Source organism: Raphanus sativus, chromosome 3 (genome assembly GCF_000801105.2).
Source record: "Raphanus sativus cultivar WK10039 chromosome 3, ASM80110v3, whole genome shotgun sequence".
Lineage (NCBI taxonomy): Eukaryota > Viridiplantae > Streptophyta > Magnoliopsida > Brassicales > Brassicaceae > Raphanus > Raphanus sativus.
The window spans coordinates 3,170,181-3,178,326 of NC_079513.1; the positions used below are offsets into that span (position 1 = coordinate 3,170,181).

Consider the following 8,146-nt stretch of genomic DNA (forward strand, 5'->3'; position numbering starts at 1 on the left):
AAAAAACTCGTGAAACAAAGCCACGTGAGTGACACGTGGCGGTGGTTGTGATCTCTGGTTTGTGATACGTGTTGTCGAAGTACGGAAGTTGTGTGGTTTGCCTAGGAAATGTTCGATAAAATTACTGAACTGGCAAGAAACCTTTTTTCTCATTGGAATGAGTTTTCAAGATCTATGTATCTATATTAAAATATAACTAGATTTTGAATTTTTATTTTAAATTTAATTTTTGATATTTGTTTTTTCTTTATGATTATATTTGTATTTTTTATAATCATATTTATGTATAAATTTTAATCAAAATATATTTTATTAAATAGTAGCAATTTAAAAATTAATCCGGTATACATACAGTAAAGGCTGGGTTGCGGATCGAACCCGCCCCGCTGATCCGCCAACCGCGGGTTTTCAGTTTGTCATTGTTAAAAAATATGATCCGCACAACCCGCAAACAAATAATTTTGTACCCGCATCCGCTCCGTTTAATTTTGTTGTTGTCTGCGGATTATATACATATTTTAAAAATCATTATTTAATTTAATTAGTATAAAAATATATTTATAATAAAAAACTATACATGATTTAAATTTTAAACTATTATTTTAAAAATTATGTATTTTAAAATAGTTGGACCAATAATAATTAGTTAGTGAAATGGTCCAACAATTTTTTTAAGTAGATTTTTGGTATGATTTCCTTTTCATAGTATAAATATAGTTTGTTTAGATACATATTTGAAAGAAAATGAATCAATTTTCAAAATTTTGTTAGATTGTTTGTGTAGATATTTGAAGAATTAATTTTTAAAAATTAATATTCTAAATTTTATTTATGTAGTTTTATAATATACTTTCAGTATCAGCGGCGGGTATACTATTTTAAATTAAATAAAATGTTTTAACTTAATTTAGTTTTGTTTTTGTACAATAATTTCGGTAACATATGTTTTCAAATAAAAAACACGTACATAAACCGTCTGCAGTATTACTGGATGTTGAGATATAATCTAAATTATAAAAAGCTAAGAATTTCCATATTATATAGTATTATGCTTGATATAAAATGTATTATATAGTTTTGTAACAACTACATTATCAATACATCGATAATATTGTAAAAGCTATTAGTGTTTCTTTTTGTCGTTCATATTAATATTAATATTTAAATCCTAAATAGGTCAGCATATACATATATACAAATTAAAATACAATCTAAAGTCTAGTAAAAAGAAAATCTAAGCAACATCAACTAAAACTACACAAATGTATTCCATTTCTTCTCTTTCTGCGTGAGAATGACGACACTTTATCGTCTTTGATGAATCTTGATTTTCCAGAAAAGGATGTCAAACAAACGCTGACAGCCTGAGATCACTACGATGAAATGTGTGTATGCATGTATGGTAATAGTGTAGTTTGGAGGCATTTAATTTTGACCTTTAGGTAAAAAAAATATATGGGTAATAGATTTTGAAATCGTGTGATGATAAAATAAATGTAACGATAATAAATGATGAAATGCATAAATATATGAACTAATCGTTGGATTGCTTAGCATATTTATAATATAGAGTGTGAAACCAAAAAAAAAAACTTCAAAACAACTTTTATAGGTAGATTTATCAAAACTCTTTCCTTTTTAATAAAGTAGATTGAGCATTGAAAATTTGATAGAATCTAATAAAAATCCAAAAACTCGCTATTAACCCGCGATTTAATATCATTGATCTGATAAAAACACAAAATATTCGATAATTTCTTTTTGATTAAATTTCTGATATAGGTTTTAATATTACTTAAAATTGTGATTCCTTAAACTTTTATGGAATTTTTATTGTGCCATCCAAATAAAAATATAAAAAACTTAATGATATGACAGTATTTGTTTATTTTCATGATTATTACCTAGTCAATCTCTTCATCTCGTTGAAATTATACTTTTTTCACTGGCAATGGAAAATACAGACTATGCTTCTAACTAATAATTACTTGCTTCCAAATCAGAATCGACTAAAAATATATACATGCCCAATCTTTATTTTTTTGGAATCATGATTCTGTGGACTGGCAAAGCCACGTTACACTGAGGTTGAAAACAATATAGTTATGACAACAATAAAATATAGAAAATAATAAGACATATAACAAAGATCTATAGCTTTTAACTTTCTTGTTAAAAACTTTTTACTTATATATGATCATATACATAGGTGGGTTAATTGTAGAAATAAGATCTATTAAAATAAATAGAGACATGATAAGACCAAAAAAATATTGTTAGAGAAATAAGGTAATACCAAAAATAAGATTTATCTCTTTATAATTTATTGTTAGAGAAATATAAGGTAAGACCAGAAAAATTAAAAATAAAAGGGTCCAAAACAACTTGTATAAGTCGACTTTTCAAGACTGCTTCCCTTTTAATAGTATAGATATAAGAATTTTTTATTAAATTCAGGACTAAAAATTGTAAAATTTAAATTTAAGATAATTTATACATTTATAATACTTTGAAATAATTTCATATTAAAACTGTGAAAATACAAATCATCTTACAATACTAAAAGGGGAATAAGTTCAAAGGAGAACATGTCTAAAATCAACCAATGAAGAATTTTGATTTTGCTAAGTCACCATTAAAGAATGGACTTTCGAATGGGCTGTATTATAATTATCGTTCGGCCCACTCCAGCCCATGTCAAGTAACCATGTTTCAAGCGAGTATCTCCTCGATTCATTCATTTCATCTTTTTCCATTTCTGAATTCTTTTCCTTGCATTAGCTTCTCAATCTATGATGATCATAAATATATTCTTAAATGTTTCGTTCCATCTTCCCCTTAATACTTCTCTAGAGCTCTATATCTAAATCTAAATCCACCCAAAATCAAACTCTACTCTGAAAAGCTACATTCATGGCCTATGAAATCCTCCGGAAAATCTATTATATACAGCTCTCATGTCTTTATCGATGGCTTCTCCTTTTCTTCCATGATCTGCATCCCTAATTATCGTCTTCGAGAAGATAAGGCCTGCTATTCTGAATCCTTTATTTTTCTTGTGCTGAAACTCCAGTATTATCAGGTTTGGGTTTAAAAAGACAGAATTTGCATGCTGGCAGACGGATGCTGATTCTATCGGTGATTTCATTATTAGTTTCAGGATCTGCTATTATCGACCAACTAGGCATTTTGTGACAATTTTCAGGATAACAAAGATGCATGTGGTGACAACAATTTAAATGGTAGTTTAGTATGGGGTTCTATTCATCATTCTTGGTTTCAGATCATGTAAGTTATTTTGTTGTGCTTTCTGTGTGCTCTTATCATTGCTATGCTCACCTCTCAACCAACTGAATAATGCGTTAATTATCTATGTTTTGAAGGTTACTGTGTCGAGAAGAACCCAAAGTCCCATAAGCAAAGCAATATATAAGGGAAGGAGAAGGGAGAGACTGATCCTCAACTAATAATTCCTAGAGGAACATGTATTAGTTAGCATCTTAAGGTGTTTATACTTTTGTATTTCTTTCGTAACAATGTAAGTATTTGCTCTGTCATAAAAACCCTACACTCTAAACTTACCTTTTTTTCTTGCTGTCTAATCTAGTGCATGACAAAGGACTTGCAGATCCATCCAGAGCGAATTGTTGCGAATCAGATAACAACTAAGATTCTTATTTCCATGTTTGGTTCTCTCTTACACATGTTGAGGTATGCTTTGCTTCTCTTATCATGTTCTGAGAATTGTCTTGACAAGCACCAGCGAAATATTTTGATCCATATCAGGGGATAGCTAGATGTGCAAGGATAGGTGGCTTGGTGTTCACGCCTTCTTAGAAAGATGGAAGACCAAGAAGGAAGTTGAGAGATACCGTGACTGAGAGCTTACTAATGAGACGCGACCAATTTGGGTAAGGACTACTTGATGCTCAAAATGAATTAAAGAGTATATTTGTATTTGTTGCAGCTCTTGACCTCTAAGGAGGTGACAACAGAAGAGTACAATGAGTTTTACATAAAAGCTTTCAATGAGTACTTGGACCCACAGGCATTAACCCACTTCACAACAGTACGTTGGAGGGAAAACATCTGTTGGAATAGTATATACATGAAACTACCCATGCAGGTTATGATTTGTATATGTTAAAAAGTGGTGACACCATGTTAATCCACTAATGATGTACTGTTCTTGAATTATTACTGATAATTCTCTTATTGTAGCGTGAGGGCGAGTTTAGATCCATCCTTTATGTGCCACCAGTGTCACCAATGGGGAAGCATGACGTGGTCAAGTAAAAGACAAAGAACATAAGGCTCTATGGAAAACTATTTTTCAAGTTAATTTGACTGGAAACTGGTGAGAGAAGTATCCCTTGGTGTGGCCTTTCAAGATATATATGTTTTTCTATTTCGTATTGATATCCGCTTTTCTGGTGCTTTGTGAACAGTTTCTGATAGAATAGGATATTCTGTTATATTCTGTTATTAGATAAGTCACAATATTGTGTAGATATTGTAGTTCCGATATTCTTGTAACAGTCTTGGGTATATATACCATATCAATATAACGACTCTGATCATCAGAGATTCACCAACTTTCATGGTATCAGAGCATAGGTGCTCTTTCATCTAGATCTCGTTTTCTCTCTCTCGTTTCTTTCTTCTCTTCTATTTCTTTTCTCTTTTGGTTCTCAATGGCTGATCAACCGCCTCCTCATGATCGAGCGTTTGGTGTAACCAACATCAAAACGCACATTCCTGTCATCCTTGACCTAGAGGATCACAATTATGATGCGTGGCGTGAACTTCTTCTCCTGCACTGTCTTACCTTTGATGTTTCTGGACATCTCGATGGAACTGCAGTTGCTGCAGACGCCAACGATGCAACATGGTTCAAACGAGATGGTTTAGTGAAACTTTGGCTCTACGGCACACTAGCGCCTAAGCTTTTCAGGAGTTCCTTCAAACCTGGTGGCACTGCAAGAGATGTCTGGATCAGGATTGAAAACCAGTTTCGCAATAACAAGGAAGCAAGGGCAATACAGCTCGACAATGAGCTACGGACCACTGAGATTGGTGACATGACCATTCAAGTTTACTGTCAGAAGCTCAAATCCTTATCGGATCTTCTCTCCAACGTTGATGCTCCAGTCACTGACAGGACTCTTGTCATGTATCTGCTCAATGGACTCAATGAACGCTTTGATAACATTATTAATGTTATCAAGCATCGTGAGCCCTTTCCTACTTTTGAATCGGCTCAGTCAATGCTTGAATTAGAGGAAAAGCGAATCACCAAGTTTGTCAAACCTGCAACTGCGACTGCTTCATCTTCTTCCTCCCCTACAGTTCTCACGGTTACAGATTCAAAACCGACAACACCAGCTTCTACTCGTCCTCCAAGTCAGGGATACAACCAAAACAACTACAGAGGAAGACGCAATAACAGAGGTCGTGGACGTGGAAACACAAACCGCTACAATCCAAACTGGTCTCACAATGGATTCTGGCAGCCTCCTTTTCCTCAATGGCAGCAACAAGACACTCTTGGTCTTCCGTTTTGGGGACAGTACATGATGCCTAATCAACCTCAGCGTGGTCTTCTTGGAGCTCGTCCCAACACGCCTCAGCAAGCCAATCTGGCTTTAACGCAACCACAGCTGACTACGGATTTTGCTCATGCTTTCAACACCATAACTTTAGCTGATCCTTCGGCTGGAGACTGGTACATGGACTCAGGCGCTACTAGCCATATGGCTAATCATGAAGGTATTCTCTCGTCTAGTCTTAATAACAGTATCAATCATTATGTAATTGTTGGCAACGGTTCTCGGATCCCAGTAGTCTCTTCTGGTAACACCTCTCTCCCTACTTCATCTCGTCCTCTTTCTCTTAACAATGTCCTTGTCACTCCTCAAATTGTTAAGAACTTGATCTCTGTCAGAAAATTTACTCGTGATAATTTCTGCTCTGTTGAATTTGATCCATTTGGCTTTTCTGTGAAGGATCTCCACTCCCGGACGGTTCTTCTGCGCAGTAACAGCTCAGGTGATCTTTACTCCATTCCGTCATCCCTGTCTACTCTGCCTGCTTCATCAAATGTCTCCTCTGCTTTGCTTTCGTTTTCCCCAAATATTTGGCACAAGAGACTTGCTCATCTTAATAAGCATTCTCTGTTTTCTTTAAACTCGATGAACTTGATTTCTTGTAATAATGACAACTTGTCTTCTTCTTGTGAAGCTTGTCAGCTAGGAAAACAAATAAAACTACCATTTTCTAAGTCTCTCTCTGTCACCACTCGTCCTTTTCAACTCATTCACTCTGATATATGGACTTCTCCTAGAACAAGTATCACTGGTTTCAAGTATTACATTCTCTTCTTGGATGATTATTCACATTTTTTATGGGTTTATCCTCTCAAACGAAAATCTGATTCTTTTAACACTTTCCAAATCTTTCACTCTTATGTTGAGAATCAGTTTCATACGGGAATTCAAGCTCTTCAATGTGATAATGGGGGTGAGTATCAAAACTCACAATTTCTAAATTTCTTTCAATCAAAAGGTATTCAATTCAGATTCTCTTGTCCTCATACTTCTCAACAAAATGGCAAGTCTGAGCGCATGATAAGAACTATCAACAACTCAATCCGGTGTCTTCTCTTTCAAGCTCATCTCTCTCCTGGCTACTGGGTTGAAGCGCTCAATACCTCTGTTCACATTCTAAATATCTTGCCATCGGCTTCTATTCAAAATAAGATACCTTTTACTCTCTTCTTTCACAAAAAGCCAAGGTATGATCATCTTAAGGTCTTTGGGTGTCTCTGTTTTCCTAATTTAAATCACTCAAATCTTCACAAACTGGCCCCTAGATCAACACCTTGCTTGTTTCTTGGCTATCCATCTCAACACTCTGGTTATCGTTGTCTTGATCTTAAAACTCACAAAATCATTCTGTCTCGTCATGTTTTCTTTGATGAAACTGTTTTTCCAGCTGCAGAAAAAGCCACTACATCATCTAATTATCGTTTTCTTCAAACTGATGATGAACCTTCCCCTCTCTTTAAAGCTATTCTTCAATCAGGTTCCCAGCTGGCTCCTGCTAACCCACCTCAGCCGGTTACTCAAAATAATCCACCTCCTGTTGCGGTTCCTCTGCTTCCTCAACCTCAAGTCGCTCCTCTTCCTACTCACTCCATGCGGACAAGAGGTAAAGATGGAATCACTAAGCCTAAGAAACAGTTTTCTCTTCTTTCCACTGTTTCACCTCTGCCCTCTAGCCACAAAACAGCTTTACTGGATCCAAACTGGAAACCTGCAATGGATGATGCTTTTGATTCTTTTATTGAGACAAAGACTTGGGATCTTGTTCCCAGACCAAGCAACACTAACATTGTTCGTTGTATGTGGCTTTATAAGCACAAGTTAGATGCAGATGGACAACCGTTCAAGCATAAGCCACGCCTCGTTGCTAATGGAAAATCTCAAGAGGAAGGGGTCGACTACAATGAGACGTTTAGTCCTGTTGTCAAACCTGCTACCATTCGAACTGTTCTTGATGTCAGTCTTGCAAACAACTGGCCTATTCATCAGCTAGACGTCAAGAATGCTTTCCTCCATGGCCTACTTGATGAGACTATCTATATGCATCAACCACCGGGCTATCAAAGCAAAGAACATCCCGACTACGTCTGCAAGCTCAATAAGGCCATTTATGGCTTGAAACAGGCTCCACGCGCATGGAACGCACGTTTTGCTTCTTTTGTTCTTCACATGGGCTTCCGGTGTAGCAAGAGTGATGCTTCTCTCTTCATCTTCAACAAAGGTTCACGTCGTGCTTATCTCCTACTGTATGTCGATGACATCATCTTGACGGCCTCCGATGACAAATTTCTTCAACAAATCATTGCAAAGCTTAAAACAGAGTTTCCAATGTCTGACTCTGGCAAACTGCACTTCTTCTTAGGTGTCAAGGCTGAGTTCATCAATGGCGGCATCTTTCTCAGTCAAAAGGCATATGCGCTTGACATTATTCAACGAGCTGGAATGGTAGACTGCAAGCCACTTGCAACTCCGGTTGACTTAAACTCTAAGCTAAAAGTAGATGAAGGTGAGCGAGTGTCTGATCCTACTCAATATAGACGGCT

General features: G+C 35.8%; 1 long non-coding RNA gene across 2 annotated transcripts; it reads left to right on the top strand.

Moving 5' to 3' along the window:
* The first annotated feature begins 2,768 nt into the window (after positions 1 to 2,768).
* On the top strand, positions 2,769 to 4,563 carry LOC130509546 (uncharacterized). 2 transcript variants are annotated; one of them, XR_008943549.1, is made up of 6 exons: positions 2,769 to 3,288; positions 3,384 to 3,505; positions 3,608 to 3,711; positions 3,787 to 3,911; positions 4,049 to 4,126; positions 4,222 to 4,563. It is a non-coding gene; the product is annotated as an uncharacterized LOC130509546 (long non-coding RNA). The 2 variants fall into 2 exon arrangements; XR_008943548.1 differs by having other exon boundaries at positions 3,787 to 4,126.
* The last annotated feature ends 3,583 nt before the right edge of the window (positions 4,564 to 8,146 follow it).